The following is a 27,783-nucleotide window of genomic DNA, read 5'->3' as shown; positions in this document are numbered from 1 at the left end:
CACACGTGATAAGAGCAGACTTTCTCTGACGGTTCTCAAAGGCAGAACCTGCAGCCCCTCAGGGTCCTCACAGACGTCTCCAAGGCCATCTGGTTATGAAGAGTTTGGGTTTCTGTTGACAAGCAGCTTCTGACGCTGGCCCTCATGTGAGGCGTCAGTGCTGTGTTTGTACTCCAGCATTTGCCCTCAGAGTTCACGGAGGTGGGTGTCAGGGTGGCCTGGGACTGCGCAGGCCGCAGGGTGGTCCTAATACAAAGCCTCTGTTGGTTCACAGGAACCCTTGGCCATGATGTCACTGTACGGTGAACTGCACCTTCCTGATGCCCATTAAAAGTCAGGCCCTGTGCAGAATTGGAGTCGAGGCAGGGAGCGTGAGCTGACCTGCCATTCTCTGTCCAGACATCTCATTCATTAGGTCCTTGAGAAACAGCCATGGAGAAGCAGAGTCATATAGCAGTGTTCCGTAACAATGGCACCAAGCGAGGGAAGGCCTTTCGCTCCAAGACGGAAGCCATGTATCCATCAAGCACCGGGTGTCATCCAGACACAGGCCAGATCCAACTGAAGATGAGATCACAAGATTGCTCTCATTTACTGTGGTCATTGAGCTAGTGAACAATGGGCCAAAGAATTAACAGTTAATTATTTAATAGAAAAACATGTGCATCTGCTGTGAGAGTTGAGCCTTTAAGCTGCATGAGTATACTGCCTTGTAAAGGGAGATCTGCTTGCTAGAGTTGATTGCTAGACGGGGTGACCACCCATCCCAATTGTCTGGGACACAGGAAGTTTTCAATTTATCAACCAGGACAGCCCCAAGCAAACCAGCACATGGTGGCCTCTCTCTGGTTAGACCACATCTCAGTCAGCAGAATCAGGGGAACAGAGCATTTGGGGAGTTTGATAAGGGGAGTCTGTTGGGAAGACAGCTTTAGGTACCAAGGTCTGGAGTTTGTCCCTGTAACTAGGGTGTCTCTGAGGAATCAGCTGTTTTTCAGCATATGGGATGTGCCCCGAAGGAGACAGGAGCCAAAGCTCCATCTGAGACAGTCAGGCTTGTAGACTGAGGCAGCTGGGGCTTCAGATGGGAGCACGCTGTTCCAACTAGCTTAAGAGAAAAAAGTGGGCTGATGTCAAATCTTAGGAGCGGGTCTGATTTTGGCTTCAGGTTAGGGTAGGTCTACTGTCTCAGGGCCTTCTAGGTCAGGGCTCACTTGGTCTCTTGCAGACAGGCAGGTGGCCACTGATGACCAAAGTCATCCTCTCTTCAGAGAGATTCCAGTAGGAGAGACTCCTCAGCTCTGGGCTAAGAGTCTTCTGGTGGCCCCGTGTGGATCCTGGGATCACTGGGCCCAGTGACTGTGGCCAGAACAAGTGTGTTAACTGGCTGACCTGAGTCACATGGCAGGGCAGCTCCCTCAGAACTCACAGGGAAAGGGATTCTTTTGCCCACAGAGGGAATTTGGGGATGGACAACTGGGATGCCAATTGCTCTGTGTGCACTCATTGCTTCAGTGCGTGGCTCCTAGTAGAGCTTCAATTAAAACCTTGGCCAGTCAGAATAAATGTACAGGAAAGAAGAATTTTTTTCAGGATGGGGAGACTGAAAGTTGTGCAAACTCGCCGTGGCTTTGAGACAGTTCTGGAACTTGTACCTGAACCTTTCAGCAAACTGATTAGTCTTAAGGAAGGAAGAATATCCCAGACACAAAGTTCTTTTGTCCTGGAGGCTCTCAGTTTTTCTTCACTCCTTTTCACAACCTTGAAGGCAGAACTTGTGTTGGAAAACAAAGGGGGCTTTCAAGTCCTTTGGAAAGAGGCCCCAGAGACTGGGGCAGGGTGTGGAATAGCTCTCAGCACACAGCTCTGGTTAGGTTCACTGTAGATGACTGGGTAGGTTTGGTGGAAATTAATGCAAAAAATACATGCTTCTTGTTTGCTTTGAAATCTTTGAAATCTACAGGTTTGGAATTCAAAGGGAAGGCAGAAGGACTTCTTGGAACCAGAAGGACTGGCACGTTCTCAACTGTGTGACCTGGACAGGCCATGTCACTTCCCAGAGCCTTCGTCTTCTCTACTTTAAATGGGTAAGCAGTGCCCAATTTGGAGATGGCTCTGAGGATGTACCTGGTGCCTGAGAGGACTTCCTCAGCTCAGTTCTGGGCACTGCTGTTGTTAGGACGTGGGACGGTTAGACAGGCTGCCACTGCCTGCTGTCCTCAGTCCCAACAGACTAGCAACAAAGGCTTCTGTTTACTGTACACCACCCGTGGGCCAAACGCCTGTCATTTAAGGCTGTTGCCTCCTGTCCTCCTCGGAGCACCCCTGCAAGGCGTGGTTGCTTTGGGTCCTTTTCCATATGAGGAAATGGGCATAGACCAAGTAACTTGGCCAAGCTTACGCAGTCAGTGGGGGTCGAGTGGCAGGTTGAGTGGAGAAGTTTGCACAGGCTGCGGGTTCCTGAGGGCTCTGAGGCCCTGCCCACCTGCTTTGTAATCAGGATGCACTCCGGAGCACACCAGGACCCCAGAGGAGCTCAGCTCTGTGACTCAAGGCCTTCGCACCGCTCTGTAAGTGGGTGTGTCTGTTCCATCCCACATGGTGATGCCATGGGGCCTCTCAGGTCCTGCGGTCAGGGGTCCGAGGCTGGATCTCATGTCCAGCTGTGTAGATCCAGTCAGTGCCTCATTGCTCAGCCCTTATGCAACCCAATAGGGTAGATTCAGGTTATAACCAAAGCCAGGGGCCCACTCTCCTGTACCCCCACATCCTGCTTTCTGCTGGTCCACCTGGTGAGCAGCCCCAGGGGTTCCATCCACCAACTTGGTCACTCACTCCACCAGAGAGCTCATGGCTGTGTTGAGCCTTTGCCACTGTGAAGTTGCTGACCTGTGAGGGTTGCCATGTTGGGCTGGGGTGGGGAGGGCCCTTGGGGGCCTGAGGAGAGGGCAGAGACTTCATCTGAGTCACCCCTGCATCCCTCTTGTATGAGACCCATATCATTCATTCATTCCATAAACATGACGGGTGCTTAATCTGTGTACAGGCACTGAGCTAAGGACCTGTGTAATACTTAAGAAATAATCACTTGATTATTTAACTCTTTAATGGTTTATGGGCTTTTTACCAAATGTGCTTGGCCCAGCAGGTGCTTAATGCCTATTTGATTCATTAATTACTAATCTCCAGACTTTTAACCATATGTGCCTGGCATCGTGCCTGCATATCTTAACTGTGCAAGCAGTAAATTGAATAGACGAAATTTTCTTAGAGATCCTGCACCTAATCTCCATCATGTTGGCCTAGGAACTGGAAGTTGGAGTGAACCACAGAGTAGGAGGATTAAGCTGGGGACAGCGTTTCTCTGCCGAATGTGCGTGTGTACCTGACTGTGCAGGTGTGAGTTGCGAGTGTGTGCATGCACCTCTCTGTCAACAGGGCACAAGCAGATCTTCCTCACCCTGAAGCTGCCACCTTACCTTGACCTCACCGAAGTCAGTCCAGAACAACTGGCAAGTCAGTGTGGAGCTGGCCAGCCCCGTTGCTCAGCTCATGGCCCAGGACACGGGGAGTGGGCAGATTCAGCAGCCAGTGTTGCCTTCGACCATCCCTAGGAGTTCCTGCCCAGGAAGTTTCTTCACTGGGAACCAAAAGGGAACCCCCAGGGTCAGCTCCTAGCAATCAAACCCAAAACACTTCTGCCAAGTGGGGCCCACACGGAAGTATCCTGCTTCGACCTTGAGTTCGTGGCTCTCAGGGCCTCAGATTTTCCCTGGCCTGGACCCAGGAGAGGAATGAGCCTGGCAGAGGATCAGTGACCCTGGGCCACCTGAGAAAGCAGTGGCCACCTCGGATGTTGACAGTAACCTCGTTACACAGCAGTAGGTGCTGACATTGGCCACGAATGCGCAAACATCAGGCCAGTCAAGGCAGATCCTCTGGTGATTCTACAAGACCCGCCAGTGAGTGATGTCTGGCCAGTGAAGTGCATTCCCGTCCACCCTCCTGCTATGCCCTCCCTCCCAGAAACTCTCAGATGCTTTGCAAACAGCAGCCGCCAAACAAACAATAAGTTCTCCCAGGAAATATTTCAAAGCATCTTTGATGGCACTATCCAGATGAATGCTTTTGACGTGGGTCTGGTTCCTGCTTCTCAGCTGACCACACATCCTAAAGGGAAGAAATATGAGCCCTGCTGCAGGTGGTGACAGGCGCTGGGCAAGGCACTTTCATTCAGTCACTTGTTCGTTCCACAGACATGTATTGAAGAGCTGCCGGATGCCAAGCACAGTGACAAGAAGAGGACATAGAGGAGCAAGGGAGATAGCAGACCCACCCTGAAGCTCATATTCTAGTGCAGGAGGTGGACAGGGAGATACGGTCGTGACCCAGTGCAGCCCACACTGAGATGGCAAACACCCAGACAGCAAGGGACCCAGAGGGGAAGAGAGTCTGGAAAGGTTTCCCTAAGGAACGGAAGCCTTGGATGAGCAGGGTGGGAAACCATTAATTAACTAACCAAATTTACATTAAGCACCTGCTTGGCCAAGACTATTTGTTTAAAGATCGTCAACCCTAGAATAGTTAGATAACCCAACAGTCACTCCCCGGACCCAGCCAGGAACCCAGGGCAGTGTCTGCAGAGGAGGCACCCGCTGAAGATGCCACCTGCAGGACCGACTCTAGGTGCTGGTTTCTGCTTTTGTCTTCAACCCTGAGCCCCTCAGCACTCTGCCTTCTGGGTCTTTCCACCAGCCAGGATCATACCAAGCTTTACTTCCTGTAGTTTGGTTGTAACAACAATAGGTATTCTTTTTCTTTCCCAAATATGAAGTTTTATCATAATAATGAATAGGCCTTGTCAAGCCACACACAAGTTCTCCTCTGCCTTCCCCCATAAAGAGTCCTGTCGTCGCTGTGGCTGTTCACGGGGACATGCAACTCTGAAACTCATGAGGAGCTCATTCGGAAATATTGAAAATGGCAGCTTCAGTCCTGCCGTAGAAGAGATGCTCTGGGTTCACGCACAGTAGCTCTGTCATTTTAAATTACTGCCTAATCTCAAAATTAAGTCACCCTGATTTTCTTGCTGTTGTGTGACTCCTCTGAGCCCTTCATCCACCTGAAGGACTTGGTGTTTGTCAGCTGAGGGGGATAAGACCCTGGGGGACCTGTTCAAGACCCCCAGCCCTGCTGGTATTGTTTCTGAGTGAGCTGAAGGCTGTGTCTTTCCTCCTCTCTAGAGATTAGTCTGGAATCTCAGACCTGTCTGATGTACCCTGTGTGATGGGATCATGGGAGGTCTTCCTGTCGTCACAGTGAAATGGACCCTGGAAAAACTGAGGCTCAGAGGTTTTGTTTTTGGTTTTCTTTGGCAGTGCTGGGGGTTGAACCCAGGGCCTTCGGTGGCAGAGTGCATACTGCCGAGCTGCGCCCCCAATCCAGGCTCTTAAAGGAGGTCTCTGCACCAGACCGCACAGGCAGAAGCGGAAAGTTGAGATTTGAACCCAGATCTACCAGTCTCCAAATCTACCCAGCCTCACTGCCTCCCTGTGTGGTGAAGGAAACAATCCTGCCCGTCAGGCCACTCCAGCCCCTGCTGTGGCCACCAAAGAAGAGACGAACAGCAGGAAAACACGACCTTGGGGCTGCTGGGCCAGGACAGGGCAGCGTTGGCTCTCAGCTCTCCCGTGTGGCTGGATGAACTTGATCTGGTCGCTCTCTCAGAGCCTCAATTTCCTCAGGGATATTCCACCCATATCTGACGCTGGAGCGAGGGTTGGAAGACCGTGAACGTGGGTGGTGGTCCTGGTGCCCAGCCTGTTCAGGAAGCAGTCCCCCCTGTGGCCTGGGTGGCTCCTGTGGGAAGGCCATGAGGTGGGCAGGTTCATTCGTCCTGTGGCCTCAAGGAGCCTCTGGGGACCTGCTAGGTTGGTCCCTTGCGAGAGCTCATCAGACAGCTTTGAGGCAGGGTCCGGCCTTTGCTCACGCCTTTGGCAAACCAGCCTCTCAGGTTGTTTCTGTTTATTTATTTATTGTTTTGGTTTAGGGTTGTTCAGCCACTGCCCCCCACCCTCAGTTGGGACAACCAGCTCTCCTGCCTGGTGAGGGAATGGCTTCTCCCAGTCCTTTCCCTGTCCCTGAGTCCTGGTACCATATGTCCACATCACCCAGTTGGCTCCTAGTCAAGGTTCAGTTTAGTTTTATAAATAAGTGGCAGTTTCTCCTGGTGTTTTGACTTTGCTTTTGTAACACGTGTGTCCCCAGCAGAAGGGTCGGCTCCTGAAGTGAAGGACAGCCTCCTGTCTCCCCGCCTCACACACACTCTGAACTCCGCAGAGGGCCCCAGTATTGATTTTGTGGAGTAGATGAGTGCGTGAGTGAGTGGATAAGTGTGTTGAGCATAGGGGAATAATAAGAAGTCAGAGAATCTTTGTGGAGGGAAGGGTTGATTAAGAGAAAACCACCCCTGGGTGTGCTGGTGCCCGCCTGTAATCCCAGATTACGTCGGAGGCTGAGGTAAAAGGATAGGACATTTGAAGTCACCCTCAGTTTAGCAAAACTGTCTCAAAGTAAAAAAGGCTGGGGATGTAGCCCCGGGGTGATGAGTTCCTGGATTCAATCCCTAGAAGGAGAAAAAAGCACCTGGGCTCCAGGTACTTTTAAGCCACAGAAGGGACTTTAGGCAACGGGCAGAAGTCTTATTTTACAAAGCAGAAGATCATGAAGCTACTAGAACCCTTTCTTGTTTGGGGTCTAGTGACGATCCAGTTCCAAATCTGTTCGGTCAGGGCAAGGGTGGAGCTCGTGTGCTGGGGCCCTAGGCCACCTGCACTGCCCTCCCCAACCCTCTTCCCTGCCCATCACTGACTTTTTTCCCTTACCCCTCCAGGAACACCCCCAGTGTGCCTGAGCGAGGCCTGCGTTTCGGTGACCAGCTCCATCTTGAACTCCATGGACCCCACGGTGGACCCCTGCCAGGACTTCTTCAGCTATGCCTGTGGGGGCTGGATCAAGGCCAACCCTGTGCCTGATGGCCACTCACGCTGGGGGACCTTCAGCAACCTCTAGGAACACAATCAAGCCATCATCAAGTACCTGCTGGGTAAGCACCAATGCGGACACTAAGGAATGGGCTGCAGGGGGCGCCACCTACTGCACCTGCCAGCTAGGCCTGGTCAGAGGAGGGGCATTGCCCTGTCACTTGCTGTGGGGCCCTGCTGTGTGAGTTATTCATCTCTAGTCTCAGTTTCTTTGTGAAACAGCACTAATAACATCCAAACCGTAGAGGTGCTGGGAATCAAACTCAGGGCCTTGCATATGTTAGGCAGGTGCTTTGTCAAAGTTTTGAAACAGGGTACTTGCAACATTGGCCAGGGTGGCTTCAAATTTGCAATCCTCCTGCCTCAGCCTCCAAAGGAGCTGAGATTACAATCAGGCACCATTGCGCTCAGCCCAAACTGCAGATTTGAGCACTACAGAACACACTGTGATGCGTCAGCCCGTGTGTGACTTATACCAGGTACACAGGAGCTGGTAGCTGTGGTCAGTTTATGTTGTGGCTTCAGGATGCAGCATCGTCCTTGGCTAGCATTGACTGAGTTTTGAAAGCTGTGAGCAAATGGAGTCAAGGCTGGACATACCACATCAGACTTTAAGGCTACGGCCCAACGAAAGTTGTAACAGCTTATCGGAGAGTTAAGTTGTCCACGTAGGCAGGGGTCTTCCGTGACCTCACAGACTCTCCAAAGTACTTTTGACTTTGGGGTTGATGGTTTCATCCTCAGATTCCAATCCCCCGCCTGCCTTGTGTGCAGCTATATTTCTGGTTCATGTTTGTTGAATTCCCATCAGCCCCACGGAACCCAGAGGGAATTCCAGCGCCAGGCTGCACCCCAGTCCTGACTCAAACCCCTTGGCAGTAGGGACCTTTTCCTGCTGCCCCCTGCTGTCCCCTGTCCTGGGACCCTAAATGCTGGGAAGGGCCAGATTATGAAAAAAACAATCCATGCAACCATGCTGGACAGACCTTGGGTTTGACAATACTCATTAACTTTTTGAAAACCACTCAAGTCACCCAATATAGGTAAAATGGAAGAAGCTACCTGAGAGGGGACAAATCTTCTCAAAAGGACAGTCATCTCTTTATGAGACAGGAAATGATTCTAATTTGACAATTATGAAATCAAGGCAGCTGGGGCTCTTGGTGAAGGTGGTGAAGGAGTCCTTGACTCGCTCGTGCCTCATGCTGGGGCACAGCTGCCACCAGGTAAACCTACCTGTCCTTTCTCCTTGACCCGGGCAGTTCCTGGGTGGGATGTCCCTCAGCACCCAGTGCAGTGACAGCCTCCTGCTGGTCCCCCAGGGATGGAGCAGGGTGGTACGCGAACTGAGAGTAAAGGAATTCTGCAGGCCAAAACGGCCAAGCCCCAGCCTGAGATGGCCCCCGGCCATCTGAGGCCACCAAAGGTGTCTTCCAAAGGGGGTGCTGCCTTTTGTTTCAGATCTGGAAGCTCAAGTGGCAAATATGTCTGTGGTTTCAAGGCTACAACTCAGGACAGTCCCTTCCCTAGAGCCCAGTGACACAGCCGGGGCCTTGGCAGGACCATAACGAAGCTGCGGGTGTCCAGACATGTAGCAAGGTGGGCTGGCCCCCTGCGGTAGCCGCAGGAGCTGGGTTCAGTGCCGACTCTCACTGAGGGGTCTGGGCCAGTCCTGGAGCCTGGTTGTTCATTGACACACTGGCAACTGCGCTCCTCCAAGTTGTAAAATTCAATGGGAAAATATGTATAAAGAGCTCTTCTCAGTCTGCACATGATGGTTGCTCTTTGCAGTGGTAGTACTCTCATTCCTCACATTAATCCCCGCACAGGACTGTATGGTTCACAGAATGCTTTTGAACTGTCATCCCATTTTATCCTGTAGGGTGGGAGCTGGGGAGGTATCATTCACCTCATTTGATAGATGAAAAAACTGAGGTTCAGAGAGGTCCTCAAGATAGGCTCATAGTTGGCCTGATTCCTGGTCATGTGCCCTTTCCCCTGTCCCATGCCCTCTCCTCAGGTATGAGGGACAGACATAGCTCCCTTGTCACTGCGTTGAAGGGAGCACAGAACACTGAGGGCTGGAGGAGAGTGGGAAGGACACTGGCATCTTTTGAGTGTCTATTATGTTTTAGGTTGTTTATATCCACTGCCTCTTTAATTCTCATTAGCATCCTGGGACTTAGGGATTATCGTTCCCATTTTATAGATGAGGAAACTGAGGCTCAGAAATGTGAGATAATGGAAGGGGCTCGTGCTCTGGAGGCAGAGAGCATCGAGGGGGGGAGGAAGAAAGATGGACAATTAGGCCCAGAACCAGTCCTTTTGCTTTGTGGTCAAGGGGGCTGGCCTCCCACTGGCCTGGAGCTGATTCTTACTGGGAGGACCTTAGACCTGTGCCAAGACTGGATCCATCCTGTCCTGTTCCCTGTACATTGGCAGGGCTCATGAGGAGTGGCCTCCAGGCCTGGGCTGTAGCCTTACATCACCATGTCCCTGAGAGTCCCATTGGACATGGAAAGCTGCTCTGAGCCGGGCACAGAACAGCCAGCACCAGGCGATCAAACCCTTGACCCCAGGGCCAGGGGCTGATGGTATCAGGAGGCAGACCAGAGAGCTGCGAATTCTGGTGGCCTTGGCATAAGCTTGGCCGCTGCCAAGTGACCTGCTTCTCTCCACCGGAGCCCCAGTCTCTGTGAAATGGAGGAGCCAGTGCCACCGAGAGTGAGGCTGCTGTGACACTGACTGGCACGTGTGGTTCAGAGGGCCACACACAGGGCCTGGCACCCACCGAGGGCTCAGCAGGGCATAGGCGCCCTTCTTGGTGGGGTGGGTTCCACCCCACCTTCATCCTGACTTCATCCTGACAAGCTGTGTGACTGCAGAGAGCCACCAGCCTCTCAGGCCTCAGCTCTCCACCTGTAAAGTGGCATCTAACTCACATGGTTAATAAGGATACTCTAAGGGAAAGGATCACTGCTTATTTTATTTCTCAGGGAAGCACTGACGCGGACCTGGTTCCAGAGCAGGCAGTACAGGCACTTCCGCGCCACCGAGGCTCTTGGGTTACTTCATTTTATTCCTGTGGTGCATTCAAGTAGGCACCAGTATATTCCCATTTTACAGATGAGACTCACAAAGACAAAAGAAATGTATTTCCCAGGAAAAGGTGGAGCTGGGATCAGCTATGGGGCCTCAAAACTTCTGTCCTTTGTTTCCTGGCTCTCCTGAAGTCAGATTCCCATAGACAGGCCCTGAGTGTCGCTGCTCAAGAGATTGGCTGGGCAGCGCCTCTGGCCTCACGGCTCCCATCTGCAGTGGCTGCTTGGTCTAGCTTTGCAGGCCAGCCAAGCCCTGGCCTAGGCCTGACTCAGTACTGGGGTCACCTTCGCATCACACTGACCAGAGGCTTGGAAGGCACATCCTGGGGTCCCATCCCCATCAGGGTTACTCCTGGGGATTAGTGTACAACAGCCCCTCACCTGTGGGCCTCGATACCTGGGTGGACACCGGAACGAGAGTGCTCAGGTTCCTCTGAGGTCACCCAGAGCAGACTTCTTTCTAGATGGACAGAGGAAAAGGATATTTGCAGTGCCGGCAAGGACGGCGTCCACTGGTCCAGAGGACAGCAATTACCATCCATGTGCCAAGTGAGCTTGGGCAAGCTGTGCATTTCTTTCATGGGTGAATTCATCCCAGGCCCTCAGGAAATCCAGAGACCTGGAACAGGTGGGCTGAACTAGGATTGTGGGTGTCCTCCTTGCAGCCTGCTGGCTGGAGGGAGCGACCTCAGCTGTTCAGAACACAGGCGCCTCACTGCACTCTGCCACTCTCCCAAGAGACATACAAGCACTACCTTGTGGACTTAAGGGAGACAAGAGTGTGGCCTCACCAGGTACAGGGGTGCAGGCCTGTAATCCCAGCCACTTGGGAAACCAAAGCAGGAGGTTCACAAGTTCAAGGCCAGCCTCAGCACCTTAGCAAGGCCCTAAGCGACTTAGTGAGACCTTGTCTCGAAATGAAAAAGAAAACGGGCTGCGGATGAGGCTCAGTGGTTAAGCGACCCTGGGTTCAGTCCCAGGTACCAAAAAAAAAAATAAAAGTGTGGCCTCACATCATCGGGGAAGCCAAGAGACAGGCCCCTCACTCCTTAGCCTGGCCCTTGCCTGAGGCTTTCCCACTGTGCTTGGATCAGATATTCCAGCCTCTAGAGTGCCCCCACCCAGCCCTTCAAGACCCCATCGACCCACTGCCTCTATTGTGTTTTCCAAGGGCTTCTTAGGGCTTGAGCTACACGTGCATCATGGTGCTGCCAGGTTTACTCTACAATATCATATATATATATATATACACATATATATATATATACATATATATCATAAATCATAACAAAAAAACGTAATGCAAGCTTGTAACAATTCAAGCATTACCAGGACAATAAGGAAAAGTTTACAGCCTCCTTCCTTCTATCTCAAACACAATATACACATGCACGCTACTCCAGCAGCATGAGATGTGTCCACGTCACTGATCTGGCAATGAATCAGGTCACCCTGTGTCATCGCTCATGGTTTTGTTTTTTTTTATGTTTCCCACATTTGCTGTTTCATCTTCCTGCCCTCTGTGGACAGGCTGTGCCTCTGAAATGCTGGCTCTGTGCGGGGCACATTCTGAGGATGGGGTCACTCTGGGGTCCCAAGGGCATAGAAGTTGTTTGGCAACCTGAGACCAGACCACAGAGTTTCCAACTGCCTGGATACTTCCTTCTTGGGGCCCTGAGTTCCAGGAACTTCCCCAGTCACTTCCCCAAAGTCCCGGAGAGGAAAGACAGCATCCCATTTAATCGGGCCACTTCTTCCTCTGGGAGTTTTTATTGGAACGCCCTTTCCCACATCACTCCTCAGGAGCCTGCGCGAGCCCAGGCAGGCAGAGCGGTGACCCAGGGGGGCAGGGCGGTGACCCGGGGGGCTGTGGGACAGGGAGGGGGGGAGCTGGGAATTCCATGGTCTCCCTGGCTGCAGCAGGACTGCCTGGCCAGGGACGTGTGGGGCCCCCACTTGGCCATCAGGGCAGGACCTGTGTTTGTTTTAGATAAAAACCACAGACTCAGTTCCAACAGTCACAGGCCTCCGGAGCCCCATCCTGCTGGGGAAAGGGGGAGCTGATAAAGAAGGCGACTTGTTCTGCAGGAGAAAAAAAAAAATAAGGATACCATGTGTCATTGCCATTCCTGGTGCCTACTGCAGGCCAGGCCCTGCACCGAGATCTCATGGACACCCCATGGGGATTCAGCATCATCCTCGCATTTCAGAGACTGGGAGAAGGTTAGGCCCAGGGAGGGGAGGGGAGGCACCTGCCTCGGAGGGCAGAGCCCACAGCGGCTTGGGCTTGCTGGAATTTGGACTCAGGCCGCTTAGGCCTCTCTGGGGACCGGCCACCCCTGTGTCGGTGTGGCCATGTGTGTACATCTCATCCTAACAGTTCCCACTGCGGCTCTTACTAGTACCATACCCAATTTATAGGTGAGAGGTTGGGTAACTTACTGGAGGTCGCACGAGTCAGTGGAGTCAGTGGCTGAGGCCCAGGGCAGAGGTCCACTCGGGGGTCTGGTAGAGATCCCCAAGTGTCTGAACCTGAACTTCAGACCGACACTCTTCACTTGCCACTGGTTCCCTGGGCTCCATATCCTGGTAAAGGCAGCTTCTTGCCCAGGCTGAGGAAGCCTGGCACCATTCCTGACACTCTCACCCCTCCTCTGCTGGCCCATGCCCCCATCTTGGCCCATCTGATCTACTCCAGTGGCCTTCACCTGGCCATCTTGCTTCAGCACTTGTCCCTGGAGCCCTTGAGTGAGGAAGGAGAGGAGGTGGGAGAATCCCGGGGTCTCCAGGAAGCAGAGGTGGGAAGAGGCACTTGAACTTCCACCAGGGCTCCTGCCCCAGCCAGAGCTGGAAGCAGGGTCCAGGTGTGGTACCCCTGGAGGGGGCGTAGCACAGCACACACCTGCATTTCCTCTCCATGCAAATGCTGGGTGGCACCAGCCCCTCACCCTCCTCCCCTGAGGTGACATCCTGCCTTGTTAACCACGGACACTGAGCTCTCTTCTTTGAGCACATGTTGCTGAAGGCCTACTTTGTGCCTTTTCAGGTTCTGGGGACACAGGGATGACTAAGACACAATGTGGGGCGAGGCAGCCCACGCAGCCCCACTCCTGCTCCACGTCAGCCTCCTCCTGCCCAAGCAGGGCTTCCTCTGGCCGCCTTCCCAGGCCTCTCCCACCATCCTCTCATGGCATCCGGCACCTTCTCTTCACACTCCCCTGTGTGGAATCAAACACTCTTGTGACTTTAGTTGCCATCTGTTCACCACTGGGCTGCCAGCTTCCGCGGACGGGTCCATGCATCTCCATACCCAGCCTGGCAGCCACCAAACGCCAAAAACACACAGCTGTGGGAAAGTCAGTGAGCAGGACCCCAGGTTGCTTGAGGAACTTTGAGCTTGGTTGGGGAGCCTCTCAACAAAGGAGAGAGGGAGGCCATGCTTGAAGGTGGTGTCCTTGACCTCCAGGTGCTAGGGAAGGAAGGGCCAAGCAGCCTCAAGCTGGAACTCAGAATGTGCTGTGATAGCACAGCCAGGCTGTTCCTGGTGAGCCTTCCATGGGCCTCTTATCTGGGTGGCCTTGGGCTCTGGAGGAGGGAGATGCCAGGCCCTCTAGCTGTGCACAGAGCACCTCCCCTAACAGTGGCCCTGGCATTCAGGGTCATGACTGGAGCCAGATGTGGATGGTGAGGCGCAGCTTCTGGGCCTGGCAAATGATGACAGTTCTCCTGCTTGTCCTTCCAAGAGCCTAGCTGCTGGGAAGGGAGAAGTATTACCACAGAGCTGAGGCCCCTGGGGTGAGGGACTCCCCCCTGCCCCCCCATGCTCTGGTTCCTGAGTCTGAGGTGTGGCAGCAACCCTAGCTCCGCCCACTTTCCCTCCTTTGTCCCCAGGAAGCCTCACACAGGTGTCTCCAGAGCCCAGTGGCAGCCCTTGGTCTCCAGGGCAGGGTTTGCCCCTCCCTGTTCAAGCCCCCAACCTCCGTCTCTCGCTCAGGGCCTTCTGGCTCTGATCTGCCTTCAGTCCAGCCCCCCGCATGCCCATCCCCTTTCCGGGGCTACCTTCCAGACCTCAGCTAGACTGGGCTTGATGCCCTCTGACCAATGATAACCATGGTGCTATTTATGCCAGAATGGAGGGACAGGGAGCCTTCTGGGGTGAGGACTGGATAAGCTGATTAGAGACTGGCCAGGAAGTGACTCATGCCCTTGGCACCCAGCAAATGCCACACTCTTTCCTTTTCTTCCAGCAGCAGGCCCTTCCTGCTTCCTTCCTTGGCCCCACGCTGTCCACTCCCTCCACCCAGTGCCCTTTCCCCTTGTTTCTACCTGGAGACCGCCTTTGTTTCTCTTTGAGACCCAGCTCCAATAGAACCTCCTCTGGAGGCCCCCCCACCCCCAGGCAGAGCGGGGTGCTTCTATGTGTTCCAGAGCCTCTGCAGTGTTAAAGCACTTTTGTGTACTGTATTCCTTCCTTCGCACATCTTTGTCCCCGCTAGACCGTAAGCTCTTTGGGGATAGAGAACAGGTCTTAATTTTGTGCCCAGAGTGCTGAGAATGTTCTGGAAGGAGTATCATAGGAGAGGCTCTGGGTAAAAAAAAATAGTCTGAGAAAGGATGGAAGCAAGTGGGGTTTTAGCTGGGTCCCATGCCGAAGCCTCCTGGGGTTGAAGACATTGTTGTCTGGTCCCAGAGTACCCACAGTACCTGGCACAGAGCAGCCCTTTGATCTGCGTCCCATGGATGGATGGATGGATGGGTGGGTTGATAGAGCCCCACGAGAAAGGTGCCTGTGGAGGAGGTGGGTTTGGAGAGATCTTGGGAGAAAGCAAAGGAAGAGGTTTAAGGTCAGAGAACAACTAATCTGAGAGAAGGACAAGTGGCCAGATGAACGCAGGGGCCAAGAATCTGGCATGGTCTGGAGTGGAGCTCTGAGACAGACATGCAGGCCCAGAAACCCCAGCACATAGTAGGTCCTGGGGACCTGAGTACTCAAACTCACCAGGTACAGATGGGGACCTTCTGTGCTGTGCTCACACAGGAGGGTGGCCTTTAGCAGGCGGCTCTGGACCAGGGGCTAAGGAAAGGGAGGATGGGAAGAAAGTCTCTGGGTGGGTGGGTGGGTGGGGGTCTGAGAACCAAAGAGGATGAGGTGCTGCTTGCCTGAGCTGGGGAGGGATGGGGAAAAGAGCCCTTGCAGTCATCTGCAGGTCTGTTGACTGCACCTGGCCCCCCGAGGAGGAAGCGGAAAGTCAATTCACAGTGAATGAGGCCTTTCAGGCTTCACTCAACCCCAGTGTTTCTCACAAGGAAGGTCAGCTGGGATCTGAAAGCCAAGACATGGCTCTGTCCCAGCACCAGGCAGGGGAATTCCTGCCCCGTGTTGGCTGGCAGGGATGCCAACTGTCCTGCTGGGTGGGCCTGGGCTGCCATGCCAGGGACAGGTCCTCAGGCCCAATCAGCAGATGGGCAGAGACAGGGCATGCCCTCCTGATCTGCACCCAGCTAGGATGGGGGCACTCATACCCACTGGGGCTGGCTGCTCCTGCCTGACAGCAGCTGCCCTGACGGCTTCACAGTGGGGAGCACCGAGGCTCCAAAAGAAACTTGCCTGGGGATCCCCAGCAGGTAAATGGGGGCTTATTCAATATCTGCTATCTCTTATCCTTCTAGAAAAGAGTGAAGAGGAAGGCCCAAGTATACTACTGCGCATGTATGGATGAAACCAGGATCGAGGAGCTCAGGGCCAACCCCCTGATGGAGCTGATTGAGAAGGTGAGTCCCTGGGACACACTCTCTCCTCCTCCTCCTGCCGTGCCTCCTGCCAGCCCCTCTGGCTGCAGCTCTCAGGCCCACTGGTGCTCAGCCACCCCCACACCTCCAGCCTCCACACCCAGCTGGAACATGCAGCCTGTCTGTCTGCCACTGCATGTACATGCACGTCTGTGTGTGGGGGGACTGTCTGTTGTAATGTGTGGGGTTGTGTGTCAGCATCTGTTGAGGACATCTAAGTGTCTCAGTGCATCTGCATGGGTCTTGGGGACAGTATTCACTGGGAATCTCTTCCTCTGGATTGCCACTTCATTTTCTTCAGGAGGTGGGTGTGAGTGTGCAAGAGGTGTGTGTTGTTCCAGAGAAACCCACAGGGAGTCTTAGGCCAGCAACAGAGCCAGACCTGCTGGCTGGAGGCCTCACCTTGCTCCTGAGCCCAGGAGAAATCTTCCCTCTGGGCCAGGCTGCCTGGCACAGACGGAGATGGCTGTGGCTTTTCTGGCCACCCCTTGCTTGCTCAAGGGCTTGCCATCCTATCTCAGTTCGTGGAAGGTATTGCTGCAGGCATGGGGACTCTCCCAGTCCCTCCTCTCTGGCACAGGCCCCATGTGCCAGTGTGTGCCAATCCTGGAGGACCAAAGAGATTTTTTTTTAAATTCCAACTTGGAGAGAGACCAAGGTAGACCATAGCTTATCAGCCTTTTTAAAAATACAGAGCCTTATTTCCCGTAGTCACAATTGGATTTATGTCTTAATAGTAATCACGTTTGTGTGATTGATTGTCCAACAAATGAACAGCACATGGGGCAAAGTCTCTGGGATTCACAGCTCAGTTGTCAAGGATGAGTCTTTGCTCCCTCCCTGGGTCTCCAGGTCACAGGTCAGAAGCCCTTTAATTTGCCCTGGACGCTCCCAGAGGTCAGATGACTGCTCCAGGGTCACAGAGCAAGTCAGCTGCGGGACCAGAATTTGCATACAGTCTCCTTACCACCTTCCCCTCCCTATTCTGCTCTGCCTTCTCCCAGCTCGGAGGCTGGAATATCACAAGTCCCTGGTCCAAGGACAACTTCCAGGACACCCTGCAGGTGGTCACTGCCCACTACTGAACCTCACCCTTCTTCTCTGTCTACGTCAGTGCAGACTCTAAGAACTCCAACAGCAATGTGATCCAGGTGAGCAGGCCTGGGCCAAGGAAAGGGTGTGGCCTCCTGGGGTGGAGGGAGACCTGCCCTGGGCCGAGGCAGCAGGCTCTGGTTTCTAAGCCGGGGTTATTTCTGGCAGCCCCAAACAGTGAGATTTTTATAGGCAAGAGACTATGAGAGGGCAGACTACCCATCTTGGTGGGCAGCTCATCGTGGGCCTCAGAAGTGACGAGTGATATCAACTTCTGTGCACAGCTGTAGCCACCTCTTTGTCCCCTCCCTTAGCCTCTGGCTCTGTGGTGCTGCTTGGAATGCTTTTGGTCCATCTCTCCCACCAGAGCCTGCCCAAGGCTGAGGAACAGCACGCCCAGGAGAGCCCCCAGATTAGGGGTCATAAAGGCTTAGTTCTCAGCCCCCAAATGTGCCACACACTCACTGTGTGACCTTAGCAAGAGGCTCAACCTCACTGAGCTACACTTCCCTTTTCACCCTAATGAACTATATAATAGCAGCTACCCAAGGTGCGTCAAGGTATAGCCAGAAGGTTCCAATGGTAGCCATCAGGAATTGACCCTCCTCTGCCTGCCCCACTCTCAGGAAACCCTGTACTGACACCGTCCTCTCGAATCCTCATTCCAGCTCCGAAGGTTAGGTATTATCTCCCTAACTTTCTGGGCAAGGAACCTGGGGATCAGAAAGGTTAAGTAACTTGGGTTAAGGTTAAGTCACCTGTGTTGGCTCCTCGCCACTTGGGAAGGGTTTAGAGAAGTAGGGTGCATTGCTGAAGCCAAGGGGTGTTTAAAGAGGAAGGAGGCTCTGTCCAGCCCTCAGAAAGGCCCAGGTCCCTGCAGCTGACCCCACAGGTGGGCAGGAACGTGTCTGTCTTATCACTGAGTGATCCCATCTGTGACTTCGGCTACCAGCTTGTGCTCCTGCTGGAACATGAGCTGGTCCTCGGTGCCTGGTGTGAGAAGTCCTGGGGCAGGCAGAGGCCGCAGGAGACACACAAGCAGGGCCTTCCTCTCACTCTGCCTCCCTCTTTAGGTGGACCAGTCTGGCCTGGGCCTGCCCTCCAGAGATTACTGCCTGAACAAGACTGAAAACGAGAAGGTGAGTGCGTCTTTGCGGTGGTTCTCCCACCGTGTCCTCCACAGCATACCTGGGCAGGTCTTAGAAGCTGGGGGAACACAGGGGTATCACTTTCCTGATGGGCAACGGGCAGCCCAGGCAGGGGAGGGATGCCCCCAGGCTTGCTAGTTCATATGCAGGCACTGTGGGCACAAAGGGCAGGGGTTAGGTGTCATTTGTCCCCATTGTAGAGAGGTGGCAGTAGCAGCCCCCACCATTTGAGGGTCTCAGACCTTATATATACCTCACCTCTAACCCTCCCAGTCACCCCAAAGTCACTCAGCTTCTCTGAACATCATTTTCTTCATCTGTCAAATGGATATTCATTTTACCTTGCCCTATACAGAGGAAGAAATAAGTCTCAGACACAGAAGTGACCTCTTCAAGGTCACACAGCCAGTAAGTGGGGAGATCCAGAGCCACAACCAGATCACCTCCAACCGCTCACAGCTCTCCCTTCCCCTGCCCGGCCCACTGAGGTTCACTCACCTGTCCACGGGGCTTGAGGTCCAGTAGGAGAGGGAGACATTACTTAACGGACCACCCAACTAGATGCCAACTGTATACATTGTGATCAGGGCAGAGGGAGCCGACAAAGAACTTGATTCAGCTCTAGGGACGTGGTGGCAGAGGGTGGTTGAGAAAAGGTGCATTTCCAGAACAGGAAGATGGCTGAGGATGAGCCCTGAAGGCAGGGCCAGAGCAGCAGGGGCCAGCCTCAGGGACCTGTGTGTGTGCAGAGGCGGTGGGCTTTACCAGGAGCGCCACGGACACCAGTGAAGACACACAGCGCCAGAATCCTCCCCAGAGCTATTTTCCAGCATGTTTCCTGGGCCCCGTGCACAGGGCCGCAGCTAGGCCGGCCTCACCTGGCCCACTGGGTGGCAGGTGACAGCCACTGACAAACAGTTTGGGGGTGCTGGGCCCTACAGGTGCTGACTGGATACCTGAACTACATGGTCCAGCTGGGGAAGCTGCTGGGCGGCGGGGATGAGGACGCCATCCAGCCCCAGATGCAGCAGATCCTGGACTTTGAGACGGCGGTGGCCAATATCACCATTCCCCAGGAGAAGCGTCGGGACGAGGAGCTCATTTACCACAAAGTGACGGCCGCCGAGCTGCAGGTACCCTGTGCACCGGCTACTGCAGGTGCAGGGCCACTGGAGTCGGACAGGGCTCTTGGGGGGAGGGGTCATACCAACTTCATCATGACCATAAAGCCACCCTTGGGAGGAGGTGTTTATGCCCAGGTTACAGATAAACTGGGGCTCAGACAAGTAAGATTACCTGCTAGTGACCACAGAGTGCAAAGGGACTCCAGAGCCAGGCTTCTTCCCTCGCCGGGCTGCTTCGTGTGACAGCGTTTCCCTAGCAGCTCCATGGTTGTGATGTAAGGCTCACACGGACCGGGGCATTCCCAGTCATCCAGCACAGAGCACTAAGTAAAGGTGGGGTGTGGATTCCTACGTTGCTTCTCCCTTTGCTGAACAGGAGATGGAGAGACATGGTCACGTCCCGGAGGCTCCTGAGGGCAGGGGTGCTGGCCCTTGGACTCAGGCTTGGCTCAGCTCTTGACCATGTACCTAGGCAATATCCAGAAGCGTAACGGGGAGTCAGACCTGCACTTTCTGTGAAACTGTGTGACTCACCAGAGACCTGCTGTCCCCTCTGAAGGTCAGCCTTGCCGAGGCTGCCCCCTGGTGGCTGCTCAGGCCTCCAGGGCCTGGGGTGGACTTTCTACTGCTTCCTTCTTTCTGGCCCGTGTGCTGTTGCTGACCCGCTTGTCCTGGGCCCTGTTGGTCTCCGAGGAATGAGCAGAGTGGTCCCACGTATCTCCCAGTTCCTTGCCCTCAGGCAGGAGCACCTGGTGGCCCTTGCTGTTCTGCTGGGGTGGACCCTGCGCCTGCAGTGGGTTCCACTGGCCGGTCTTCTCCCCGCTCCTCACCCATCCATTCCTTCTTCCTTCGAGGAGGAAGTTCCTGCCCTTTTTTCCTCCTCCATCTGACAGATGTATCAGGAGCCACCTTGGGCCCTGCTTTCCTGTGCTTCTGGTCTAGTGGGGACACTAAGAAACAATCCCAGTCTCCCTACCTAGTGCTGTGGGCGAGAGAAGCAGGACGCTGGGGCCCGGTGGGGAGGGGCTGGGGAAGCTGAGTGTACACCTGCCCCGCGGGGACCTTGGTGTGTGCAGGGCCTCGTAGGCTTCATTCCAGAAGTCGTGCTTCCACTGGGTTTCCTGGGTGAAGTGTGTGTCCCTCTGGCCCCAGACAAAGGACTACAACCAGCCCTGCTCCACCCTGGCCTAGTGGACAGCAGTTTGGGAGTGTTGAGTCCCAGGGCTGACCGGATACCTGAACTACATGGTCCAGCGGGGAGGCTGCTGGGCCCCGGGGGTGAGGGCGCCACCTGGCCCCAGATGCAGCAGATCCTGGGCTTTCCCCACCTGATGCTTCACCCTGTGCCAGGATCCGCCACCTCAGTTCATGAAGCTCTCGTGAGCCCTGTAACTGGTGACATTCAGGAAACTAACCCACTTTCCCAGGTCTTTGCCCCAGGCCATGCAGTCAGGTGACCCTGATTGTTGGACCCAGTTTGAAGGTCTCATCACACACCTCTGAATTCTGTGGCCACAGAAATGTAGATATTGGCCTGAGAGTCTCCTGCTAGGGAGAGGGGAGGCTCTGGGCCACAGGGGAGGCCAGGCAGAGAGGCCTACAGCAGTCAGCTCTGGGGGCAGGGTCGCTGACCCCATCTTAGGAAAAGGATAGACAGTGCCCAGAGCTGGTTCCTGCTGGGGACTCTGATCTAGGCCTCCTAATGCCCAGCTCATGTCACCAGCTCATGTCACAGCTGGGCGACAGGGCTGTGCTGGCGCTTGCTGGCTCAGGGCCCACTGTGTGCTTCTCTTCCCAGCCCTGTGGGGGTTTGCCATCAGTGTTGGTGGGAACATTCACCCAGGGATGATGCCAATCAGCCCCCTACTGAGACCTGGTCTATGACTTGTACCAGCACAATACCGCCTTTGGGAGCTGCCCCCGCTCCATCCCCAGCCTCATTTGTCCTTTGAGATCTTTGTTCCCCAATAGATACGATGTCCACTTAAACCCAGGAGCAGGGGCTGGGGTTGTGGCTCAGTGGTGGAGCGCTTGCCTTGCACGTGTGAGGCACTGGGTTCAAGTCTCAGCACCACATATAAATAGATGAAGGTATTATGTCCATCTACAACCAAAAAAAATTAAAAAATAAAAATAAATAAACCTTGTCATGTATGTAAGAAATAATAATAAATAAAAATAAATGAATAAATAAACAAACAAACCCAGGAACAATGGCCTTGGGGTGGAGCCCAGTGGTAAAGCCTGTGCTTACCTGCTCAAGGCCCTGAGATCAATCCCCAGCACCCCGCCAAATACACCCACAGTAAGCCATATAACCTCAGGAAAGTCACCTTCCCTGATCAGCAAACTCAGCCTCTGTGAATTGGGGGTCTTGTGGCTGACTGCCTGTCCCAGCAGGCGGGGTGGATCTTAGGTGGCTTTATGGGTACGGTTTTCCTGTATGAAGGGAATGCATTTCTCACTTCCCGTTTTTGTCTTACATTTCACCCTTTCAAGAGAATAGAGAATGGGGTTTGAAATCTGCCAGGCCCAGGGTCACTTTTGGTGGGTCTTAAGCGATGATCGTAATTTCTGGGATTGCTAGCTAAGTCAGGTGCCCATCCAAGTGACTGACATATAGAGGCGTCTTTGCTAAAAGACGAGATATGCAGCCCAAAGCCTCATGTTCTGTAAAACTGCACACTAAAAATAACTGAGCGTGTGGGGAATACAGGGCCAGAGCAGACACATTGTGCAGCTCTGCTTGAGGAGGTGACACCAAGGGACACATGCCAGCATTGAAGCCCGAATCCTATGTGTTTGCACGTAAGTTGGGCCGCTTGGGCCGGCGTCAGACTCACAGAGACAGGTGGGGGTAGGAAGTGGAAAGCACAGAGTTCAAGTCTTGCAAAAGTCATCTGCAGCTGGGTGAGCCACATCCCCAGGCCTTTTTATTTTTCATTTTGAGACAGGGTCCCACTAGGTTGCTGAGGCTGGCCTTGAATTCGAGATCCTCCTGCCTCAGCCTCCTGGGTTTCTGGGATTATAAATGTGCAAGATATTTTACCACAATTTATTTTTAAAATGTTGTAGGACTTTATAACAAAAATCTGCAACCTCAAGAGGAATAGCTCGCATGGCTGGAGGCTGCTGCTGCAGGAGATGCTGGCCGTGACGTGGAGGTGTTGGGGGAGAAACCTCTGCGCAGGGCACCTTGGGGTGCCAAAGGGAAAGCGAGATCTGTTGGGAGCTGACAGTTATGAAAAGCCAAGTCTCTCTTTGGAAAGCCCTTGGGTACAGGGTCTTTTTTGGGTCACCTTAAAAACAGAGCTGCTGGGGCTGAGGTTGTGGTTCAGTGGTGGAGCGCTCTCCTAACGTGGGTGAGGCACTGGGTTCAATCCTCAGCACCACATAAAGATACATAAATAAAAACAAAGGCATCCTGTCCACCCACAACTCAAAAAATACTTAAAAAAAAAAAAACAGAGCAGGCGCATGCTGGTGCATGCCTATAATCCCAGAAGCTTAGGAGGCTGAGGCAGGAGAATCAAGAGTTCAAGGCCAGCCTCAGCAACTTAGTGAGGCCCCAAGCAACTTAGCTGCCTCAAAATACAAAGGGCTGGGGGTGTGGCTCAGTGGTAAAGTGGCCCTGAGTTCAGACCCCAATAACTCCCCAAAACAAACAAGTGCAAATAGCCGGGGGCCTGGTGTGTGCAGGGCTGAGCTGCAGGCCTCTCCCTTCTTGTTGCAGTCATCACCAACTTTGCTGTCCCAGCTCCCCACTCGGCAGCCTCTCTTGTGGACCACAATTTACCCCCGCAATGCTGGCCTTCCTGAATGTTGGATCCTCTGCAGCAGACTGCTGCTGCTGATACTCTTGTTGAGTGGGACAGTGCTGGCTTCTGTGTGTGACCCTCCCAGTTACCAGATACACGGGACTCATTGTCATGATGATCCCTGTTTTTCATATGAGGTGCTGAGGCACAGATGGGCACATTAACTTATTAAAGGTTGCACAGCTTATAAGCAAGGAAGCTAGACCAGGAGCCCAGTCCAGCTCCTGATTCTTAACTGTTAGGGGTCTGAGGCTCCATTCTTCCTCTGTAAATGGGGATAATTGTGGCCACTGCTTGGTCAGTTGGGCAGTGGCACATGCCACATGGGAAGGGCATGGTGACGGTGGCGGCTGCTGTGCCTGCTGCTGCTGCAGCCTCTCCTCCCACCCTGGTTCCGCTTCAGATGAGGTTTGCCTCTGGCTCCTGGGGACGCTGCCTCTGCCTGGAGCTCCATCAGCACCATGGTCCCAGGGAGAGGCACAATGACACCTTCTGAGGGACACCCAAAGACGGGGCTGAGGAGAAGCCACCCTCCAGCCTCACGCTGTCCCCTTCCCTTGCAGACCTTGGCACCGGCCATCAACTGGCTGCCCTTCCTCAACGCCATCTTCCACCCCGTGGAGATCAATGCGTCCGAGCCCATCGTGGTCTATGACAAGGACTACCTGGAGCAGGCCTCCGCGCTCATCAATGCCACGGACAGATGGTGAGGCCGGCAGCCCTGTTGGGCAGGAGGGGCAGGAGGCGGCAGGGCGGCCGGACGCAGGGTGCTGCACCCTGGTGGGCTTCCCTGAGAGGCAGCAGAGGGTGCTGGTCCCCTGGGCAGCTTCAAATCCTGCTGCCCTCAGCCAGCTGTGTAGCTGTGGCATGTCCCTTGTCCTTTGTCGGGGTCATACTGTCACCCATAAGATGGGGATCAGATAGCACCTACCAAGCAGGGGATTCGTGAGAGTCACACAAAATGATTCATGTTTTAACACCGTGCCTGTCATGGAACAGGACTCCGCCAATACCACCCATAATTTTTGGTTAATACTTACGGGTTTTTTATTTTATTTTATTTTTTTATTTCAAAGGCTTATAAAAATGTTGAAAATTACAGAAAAATAGGAAAAATGTAAAATTATTCAAAATATTACTCTTGGTCATTTTGGGGGGTGTTTGTGTGTGTGCATATCAGGGAGAGAAGGTGTGAGGGAAGGGAGGTTTCCAATCCATAGCTCTTCTTTCTCATTAACGTGACTAGATGGATGATCTACTTTTCCCTTGACTTTTCATTTTTATTTTAGTAGTAGGAGTACTGATGATTGAACCCAGGGGCACTTAACCACCGAGCCGTATCCCCAAACTTTTTGTATTTTATTTAGAGACAGGGTCTCACTGAGTTGCTTAGGGCCTTGCTGTTGTTGAGGCTGGCTTTGAACTCACTGTCCTCCTGCCTTAGCCTCCTGAGCTACTGGGATTACAGGCATGTGCCACCGCTCCAAGCCTTGCCTTGACTTTCATTATGAATATTTCCCAGTGCCATCCCAAACCCTCTGTGAGGATCATTTTTATAGTTGCATAGTATTCCGTCAACTGTTCATACAATATTTGCCACACTCTCCCCGTAGTCAGGCTTTTAGGGTGATTCCGGTTGAGGTTAGATGTTCAATATAGTGAACATCTTTGTACTAAGGTAACATCTTTGCAAACATGACTCAGCCACAGATAGGTTCCTGTGCCCTGTGGGTGGGGGACATGGGAACGGTCATTCATGGAAACCTGGTGGCCAGAGCTTCCTTTCCTGCCCCTGCTGCTCTAAGGCCTCTACTTCCTGTCTGGCCTTCAGCAGGGAATGGCAGCCTCCTCCCCACTGTAGCATACACCACCAGGCAAGTCTCTAGGCAGCAGCTTCACAGGTTCAGACACAAAGCAGCTAAGCAGCAGCATGTGTTGAGCACTGCTGGTATGCAAGTGATTGCACTGGACACTGGGGGGTTCTAGGTGGAGCGCCAGGCGTTCCTCGGAGAGTTACATTCCATGTGCTTGGAAGGCAGCCGCCAGCCGAGCACCCAGATAGGCTAGGAAGGAGGCTGGGGTGAGGCTGTTCGGGAGCCCCGGGCATTTCTGAGCCAGCGGTCCTCTCACCCCAGCCTGCTGAACAACTACATGATCTGGAACCTGGTGCGGAAAACAAGCTCCTTCCTCGACCAGCGCTTTTAGGACGCCGATGAGAAGTTCATGGAAGTCATGTACGGGACCAAGAAGGTGAGCTGTGACAGTGATTCCCAGGTTCATGCTGAGCACCTACTGTGTGCTCTGCCCTGGGTTGGGGGCTGGAAAGACCACTGTACCCTCAGGGCTGTGGCACTTACGAGGGCTGAGTCTAGGAGGAGAATGAAGAGGCCACTGAAGGGTCCATTTGGGGTCATGGGAACACTGATGGGGACTTAGGTGGCTTAGAGGCTTCTGGAAGGAGGTGGTTAAGCCAAGCACAAAGAGGAGTCTTAGCAACTCAGCTGGTTTGCAGAGAAGGTAGTCTCTGTTCTGACACTCCAGCTGTGGAGATGTCAGCACTCTCCTTATGTAACTGTGACTCTAAAGGTGGGGACTTCTTCCTCAGAAGCATCAAACACATCAAACACCTGCTCACGAGGGTTCCCTGATTATTATCCTCCCTGTTTGTAGTCGGGGGAACCCCAGTCCAGATCCAGGCCTCAGGTTCTCTTCGGGGCAGGAGTCCCAGGCCCCAGACCCAGTAAGCTCCACCCATCTTGAGTGCCCCCAAACCTCTGCGGGTCCTTCTGTAGGAGGCCCCAGGCCTCCCTCCTTCCCGCCGGGGAAGCTTGCCTCCCGTAGGAATTCTGATGCCAAGAATGAGGCCGTCACCTCTCTTTTATGCATCCAGCAAACAGTTACTCCTGCACTGTCACATGGGCCAGGCCCCAAGCCCAGTGTGGGAATACCAAGATGGGTGGGGTGGGTCTGTGCCCAGGAGCCCTGCCTGCCTGGGAGGTGCCAGGGCTGACCTCCCTCATGTACCAAAGGCCCAGAGAATGGCTGGGTGTGCCCCGGCTGCAGAGCAGGGGAGGCTGGGCAGAGATTTGAATGGGAGGTTCTGCTTCTTATCACACAGCCTTGGGCGGGTCACTTAAATGGGCCAGGGACTCGGTCTTCCCATCTGTGAAAAGGGGTGACTGATCCCTGGGCTCCTTTTCCTCAGGCCGTAAAGTCGGTTCCAAAGGTGGAAGCTTCTGCTGGGTGCCTGGCCGGCTGTCCTCGTGCTACCTGCCTACAGTCTACAGTTCTTGTTGGGAGGAGGGACCCCTCTCCACTCCCTGCTGGGCTCCTCCGGTTACAGTGAAGAAGTTACAAGTCGCACAGCCTCTTCAGGGGCCTCTTGGCCCCTCCTTTTCTGCCTGGAGGTGGCCCCCATGTCAGATGAATGCTGCCTGACCCTTTCTTTTTTCAAAGAGTTTTCTCCTCATTCCAAAACCTTTGTCGTAGCCAGTCAGAGTGGCCTTTTTGCGGGAAGTCACTGGAGCCAGACTCTCTGGGCTCAAACCCACCACAGCCACTTGCTCCCTGAGTGCTCCTTTTGGGCCAGTGACTTAACCTCTCTGTGCTTCATTTCTCTCCCTTAGTCTCCATGGACCATTCTAGGCGTGGGGCCTACACACCCTGGGCACTCAGGCGCTTAGTGCTGTCACGGCTGTTGACATCATTACTGCGCCTCTGTCTCCTGCTGGATGTTCTGGGCATTTCCACAGAGTCCTCAAGGGCAGGCCTGCGTTTGATTCAGCTCTAATTCCTGAGAACTGGCACAGTCCCCGAGCAGGGGAGTCACTCAGGGGACAAATGCATGTGTGTAAAGTGAATGGGCTTCTCCAGAGACGCGGGCAGAAGATGAGTAAGAATCTGCCCGTGATCCAGCCGTCAGAGCCTCTGCCCATCGTCAAAGTTGGAGGCTCCCTAGCTGTGACCCACTATGTGCTCGGCCTCAGCATATCCAGGCCAAGTCTGTGTCCAGCTGTGGGCTGCCCAATGACTGGCAGGGCAGCGGGCAGGAGGGAGAGGGGAGCAGAAAGCAGCCATTGGAAACGGACACAGGTTGCGACAGCTAAGCAGAATCCAGGGGCTACACTTAGACTAGAATGGCCTTCCCTTCCTTCTTGACTAGAAAAAAAAATTTAAGTCATAATTTACATACAATAGAGTATTCAATATACCTGGCCATGGTGGCACACTCTGTAATTCCAGGGAGACCCTGTCTCAAAATAAAAATTTGAGACATAGACCAGTTTAGTGTGATGCTAGGGTGGCCCTGGGTTCCATCCGTAGCACCCCATTAAGAAAAAAAGAAAGAAAGCCCGCCTAGCATGTGTGAAGCCCTGGGTTCAACCCCCGGCGCTTAAAAACAATATGCACACACATATGCATAGAGTGTGGGTGAAGGATACAGTTGGTTGATTTGTGACAATGAAGTCGTGTGTGTGACCACCAGCCCAGTCAGGACAGAGAAGGTTTCCATGGCCCAGTTACCCGGCATGCCCTCGGGCCCCTCCCTGCGTCTCCCCGAGGTGCTACAGATGGGCAGCCGAGTCCTACGCTGCCTGCCTGGCTGCCTGGCTCAGTGAGTCTGTGGAATTCATCATGTTGTGGCATCTCTGAGTAGCTGGTTCCTC

The 27,783-nt window shown here is 53.7% G+C and overlaps 1 pseudogene; it reads left to right on the top strand.

Annotated features, from left to right (window-relative positions):
• The first annotated feature begins 432 nt into the window (after positions 1-432).
• The window catches only part of LOC143637806 (endothelin-converting enzyme 1-like), a 40,426-nt pseudogene continuing 13,075 nt past the window's right edge, over positions 433-27,783 (top strand).

Source organism: Callospermophilus lateralis, unplaced genomic scaffold (assembly GCF_048772815.1).
Source record: "Callospermophilus lateralis isolate mCalLat2 unplaced genomic scaffold, mCalLat2.hap1 Scaffold_349, whole genome shotgun sequence".
Classification (NCBI taxonomy): Eukaryota; Metazoa; Chordata; class Mammalia; order Rodentia; family Sciuridae; genus Callospermophilus; species Callospermophilus lateralis.
Note: the sequence above shows the minus strand (reverse complement) of the source record. Positions and strands in the feature narration are given on the sequence as shown.